The sequence below is a fragment of the Malus domestica genome, chromosome 11, assembly GCF_042453785.1.
Source record: "Malus domestica chromosome 11, GDT2T_hap1".
NCBI lineage: Eukaryota > Viridiplantae > Streptophyta > Magnoliopsida > Rosales > Rosaceae > Malus > Malus domestica.
Window position 1 is genome coordinate 936922 of NC_091671.1, and position 6000 is coordinate 942921.

A 6000-nucleotide genomic window follows, 5' to 3' on the forward strand; every position below is an offset into this window, starting at 1 on the left:
TCCAAACAGAATAAACAACAGTTGACATTTGAAAAACCTACGACAAATATGAGGCAGTCACCAGTACTGCAGTGCGCGCGTGAGCGCACCACACATACACACACACACACACACATATATATATATATATCATTACATGAGAGTTTCTTCACATCACTCGATACTATTGGTGCATGCTTGATCATCAATGGTGCTAGTACTGTCTCGGCATGATTCTACCATAGGATTAATGGCGGTTTCCGAAATTGAATTGTTTGGGGTTTTAGGGTACTTAAAATCATGAGGTTTGTAATATTTATTGAAGTGAAGATTGCAGAGAACTACAAGGAGGAAGGCGACAACATAGATAGAATAGGCAACACATTTAAACCACAAAGGAAATGGGACAATGATGGATATAAAGAAGGCTGTGACTCCAAAGAAGATGCCAAAATGATGGAAAATCTGGGCGATTGATATTCCGGCAAGACAGTAGCTGAAGTGAATAAACTTGCTTACCAAGATACAAGTGAAAGCAAGTAAGATTGATAGTCCAAGAAAGTAAAAGATTATAGGGAGAGGAAGCTTGCCGGAGGGAAATTGGAAGGGGAGGAGCGCTAGTCCAAACGCCGCTGTCAAGCAAAACACGACGATGATTTGTGGCCAATCAAAGTTGTTGGTGGGGTACTTATAGTTAGTCCTCCCATCTGGAACTTGTTGCATTGCGGCTTCTAGGTCTTGTTCGCAATTGTAAGCAGTATTAACAAAACAAATCATTTTATTCTGTACAAAGGTAGATAGAGATGGAGATATATAGGGAGGGAGAGCGAGTTAATAAGGAGAATGATTTGAGATATGTTGATTTATATATAAGGAGGGAAGAATGGAAGGCATGGAAAAATACGTGCCCGGTGGCAATAAGGGAACTTCCTGGTAATTTAATATGAAAATTAGACCAGAAGGAAACCTAGAATTAATCCCATTAATCTATTACAACTAGCAACATTAGCTTACAAATGTGATGGCCAGTTATTGATATAGGAGAATGATTTATGCACACCATTTTTCACTTCATACATACTTTTCTTTCTATTTATCCATTGGATTGTATAAATAAAAGATGATCAAACGAAGCATAAAGAGATAAAGTAAAAAAGATAAAAAAGGGTGTGCATAAATCAGTCCTTGTTAGTATGTCATGTGAAGGCTCACAACTGTGACGAGTGATGACCTCATGTTGTTATTCAGGGATTTGGATCCTCTCGTGAGCTTAAGGAGAGGATCTTCCTGACCAATGAGTGTGGGTCATTGAATGAAAATCCAACAACTATAATTATTATAATTTTAAAGGAATTCCCTATTTGTAACAGTTGAATTTTCATCAAACGATCCACACTCCTTAATTAGGAGGATTCCCTCCTTGGGCCAAGAGAGGATCCAAATCCGTTATTCAGAGGGCAATCTTGTTTGTATTCAGGGACAGTTTTATAAGAATTGAAAAATACCCAAATTAAATTGCGAGTTCTTTACTGTCTCTTTCTTTTTACTCATTATTAATAAGAAAACATTTTTTTTTCTTGGTTTTGTGGCCCGTTGAACTTTACGAATATTTTTACTTAATTACACAATCAAATGATCAGTGACTCGTGGTCGTATATTCATATAGGGTTTAGCGTCAAAGGGCAATCGTTGGTGACAATTTTTGGTGACGACCTCATGTTGCCGTTCAAAGGACTGTTATCTTAAGTGTCGTAATAGAATATATAGAGATCAAATATTCCAGAGATAGTTGATGATGGTTATATTTATACGTAGTAGGGGGGAAGAATGAAAGAGAAACAGCAGGACTCAGCTATCAGACTAAGTGCGGCGAGGTCCGTACATTTTTCCACGGGAGGAACTTCCTGGTAATTTAATATGGAGGGGAAGGAAACCAAATGGAAACCATTGAAAACCGGCGGAAGGTAGCTCAACTTACCTTAAACAAACTGAGGTTTCCTGGGACAATATTATAAGAATTGAACGGGACAAAGTTGAATTGTGAATGGGGAGAATATTTCCACCTGTTTTTTATTTTGTTTTTTATTTTTTGGGTTTGAGAACTTCCATCTATAGTTTAGGAGGACAAGAGCAATGACGTTTAAGTTGGCTTTATTATTCACTCTAAATAGTATTTGTTTTCCTACAACTTCACCCGTTGGGTAAGCGCAATTCCTATTCACGTATTTTTTTATACTCAGGGATGTGCCTTGAATCTGCTCAATAAATTGGGCAAACTTCTTCCACGTTTGGAGCACCGCCATCTCATTTTTTGTGACCGAGTCATGAGTAACACGCACCCAACACTCAAGCAAAGCAATATTTTCCAATTTGGCTTCTCACTCATTTTTTGTTGGTAAAAAAAATTGAAAACTGGAAAGTAAATATAGTGTTGCACGACATTTATGTTCGTCCACTAATTTAGTGTAACTATTGAAACCGTTAAGCCATCGATTCTTAAAATGAATAGGTCATTCATTCCTCAATTGATTAGACAGTTGATTCTTCGTATTAAATTAGGAGTAGTTGTGTAATTTGTCAGGATAGCTGCCTCACCACTATAGAAAGGTGGTTCCGACGCCCAAAACTGCTCTCGGAACATCTGGCTAAGAAAAATCTAAGCGAATACTGCTTTGTCCACAAAAGCATTGGCCACGCCACCAGAGGTTGTTGAGTTCTAAAGGATCACATCAAAGAACTGCTGGACCCAGGGCACTTCTGGGAATTTGTCAAGGATAAGGCAAAGAAGGAAAGTTCAGCCAAACCCAAAGAGAAAGATCGATCGGACAAGCATACTGGTAACGAAGATCGACGACCAGCAAAAAACCAACATTTAACTTTGCACAAATGCAAGTTTACAAAAGTTCAAAATTACACTGTCATAGGAGCATCCTTTAGCCCAATCCGTCTAGAACGGTTAGCAGCTTAGTAGATTTGAACTGTAATAAGCGCGGTAACAATTGGCAGGCTACGGGCACATGGCACCTTGACCCAAAAGTCTAATGCACCATTTAGCCTTTAGAAAGTTTATACAACCAACAAGGTTGTGGGTTTGACATTCAAACTTGGGCTTTACGCTATTCAAAGGAATAGTCGAAAGGGCGATTCGAAACTCATATGAGGGTGGCTTTGAACTCTGACCCTTAGTACGACTACTTATATCCCAAACAAACTTACTAAGTCAAGTAAGTTTTGCAACACCAAGTGTTAGCAAGTGCGAATGGGGCATCCATACTAGGTAATCCTTAGGAGGAATTTTATTACAACGGAGCTCCGATACGCGAAAATGCTTTGGTTAAGCCAACCAAGGTAGTCCAATCGGAAATACTTAAGTCCAACGCATATGGTCTGATAAAAGGATTCAAAAAATGTTTCCAACCCATAGGCAAACGACTACGTCTTCAAAGAACTTTCATTTAAGATTCGCTAGAGACAGACACGCAACATGAGTTGAAGACCATACGCTCCTCAAACATCATGTTGCAAAAGATTTGAAGAACCCCCATAAAGGGAATGAGATGGACAAATAAATGGGATGGCATTCCCAATAAACAAAATACCGTCATCTCTGATCTAGCGAAAAATGCAGGGGCAAGGGAATGGGTTCTCCATGGATTCTCTATGGGTTCAATACCTGGTATCAGAGGAAGGTGGTACTTCGGATATCACGATGGGTACCCTATAAACACCGAGTTTGGGAGATAAACTTTTTTCGAATGAACATCATCATGGGGGATGTTGTGCTATATCCCGAGCCCATAAACTCATCCATGTTCCACCTTGTTTCTTATCATTCCAAAGTTAGCTCACTCTGGAAAATTAGTTTAATTAGAGACACGTATATCAGGCGAAACCTGAAATGGTAGAAACAACAATAGAGACATACGCTAAACAGGGGAAAAGACTTTCAAATAAAGTTAAAGGAATTCAAAACCCAGACATAGGCAAGATGTTCGATAATTGGCCCCCATTCTGGCCTAGCAAAGCATGAAGAAAACAACTCTCCGCACCATCGGAATTCGCTATATTCTCAGGATTGACTGGAGGGAATTGACGGTAGGAATGTCAATGGTAGTAGTACTGTTATCTTTCATCAACCCTTCAAACTTGGAAAAAAAACTCACTTTGCTCCGATAAGGCAAGCATCGACGCATCAACCACAAGCGAAGAAGGCACCGGTAAACCAGCATCCCGTATCTCCTTCAAAAAGCGAGCAATGCCTTACTCGTCACGGTGATCCTGACCCGTGTAGCTATCAAGGTAACTCTAGTTGTATTCTTGCGTGATGTCCTCTTGATTTGTCGTTGAAACTCCGTGACATTTTCCTTATTCTACTGAGAAGACTCTGCTTAGATTTTTTCAGCCTAACACAATTCATCTCAGGCTGCGTCTAAGTTCAATTGGAGAATAGACCTGTCAGAATCCCATGAACTCCGCTCCAAAGCCAACAACCTTTTTACCTTTTCCAAACACATTTTCAAGGCTTCCTCCTCAGCATTTTAAGTCTACTCCATGTCCAGTAGCGCCTTATGCCTAACATTCATGTCCTACAGATCCCACTCAACTTTGATCCTGCCACTCAATTCACTCTTATAAGCAACCTCAAGTTTGGAATTCTCGTCTGCTTGGGCCCAAATCAAAGCATCAATCCAGGTGTTTACCTGAAGAAAGGTACACAAGGGTAATGATAAGAAAAAAGAAATACAAAAACAACTAGCAATATGGAAAATTGAGAATGCTAACCGCATATCTATTTTGGTAGCACTTCTTCCTACGGTCATCTGCAATCATAATTCCCCTGGAATCAGCATAAGCAATAGCCGAACAAATCAAAGCTTGAGCATGTCTTGCGTTACGGAGACCACTTGCATCTAGGGGAGTGGTTCTAACCCAACAGCAAGCCGAATCACTAAACAGGGCACCAAGATAGATACTATTTCATTAATACCAAGAAGAATATGTAACTCTCATTAGGCGCCTGGTTGTTTGGATCATCAACTAGAACTTGACTACCAGAAGGGGCAGCCGTAAAACTAGAAGACGAAAGTGCAGATGGTTGCGATTGCTTCCTTAATAACCCTTGCTCCAACGCCGACACCTTCACAATGATGACTTGCCTTTTTCTCCGCTAGTGTCTGGTGAGGGCTTGCTGTAAATTTTCTTTGGTCGAACAAACAAGGTCAACAATCTCCGGAGCTTTATCTAGATAGGCTCCGGAAGCGCTTGCCAACCTGGTCTTCTTCTTAGATGCTTTGGCTAGAATCGTTATCATAGCCACCTTCTCAGTTTCTCATTTCCTTTTTTTCTTCTCCGCCCCAGGGCACCCTTATAATGTTTTGGATGCTTCAATGGATCTTGGGTTGCAACCCACAAGGGGTTAGGGATATGATGGTTAAAGCAAAGGTCGATGATGTCGTCTCTCCTATGTGTTCTCTCTCTCTCTTTCTCTCCAGTGCACTATGTTGGATAGTGGCCAACTTGCAAATGCTTTCGGCTACACAAAAATCTAAACAACTTTTGGCTATAAAAAAATTATAAAGAAAGAAGGTGGACAACACCTTTCCTTGTTTTGGGGAGGAAAATAGGGAAAAGGTTTTTTGTTCTCTTCAACACCCGTGGGTGTTGGTTCAATATGGGGACAAGTTGCCTTTGAAGCAAATAGAAAAGAATGAGAGCTCATTTCGGTTTGATAAAAACAAGAGAGAACCAAGAGCTCTTTTTGTAGAGAGCAAGGGAGAGTTGCAGTGAGTCCAAACAGAAGAAGAAGCTGCTGCTTCATTTGATTAGTAATCATCAACCAAAGTAATTGTTGTAGTAATAGCCTTGAGCTATATGTATAGAGAAGAAATTATTCATTATATTTCTTTCTCTATTTGTTTCTTTGGTGTGTGAGAGCTATTGGGTGTATTGGGCTTTTGGGTTGTGAGATTGCCAACACTTTGTAAACTCCCATTTGGTTGATAGTGGATTATTGGGTGAGCT

At 40.0% G+C, this 6000-nt stretch overlaps 1 long non-coding RNA gene across 1 annotated transcript; it reads right to left on the reverse strand.

Moving 5' to 3' along the window:
- Window positions 1-3824: 3824 nt before the first annotated feature.
- On the reverse strand, window positions 3825-5405 carry LOC139189098 (uncharacterized). The gene is made up of 2 exons (XR_011572608.1): window positions 4762-5405; window positions 3825-4679 (listed from the first exon to the last, which is right to left on the reverse strand). It is a non-coding gene; the product is annotated as an uncharacterized lncRNA (long non-coding RNA).
- Between the last annotated feature and the right edge of the window lie 595 nt (window positions 5406-6000).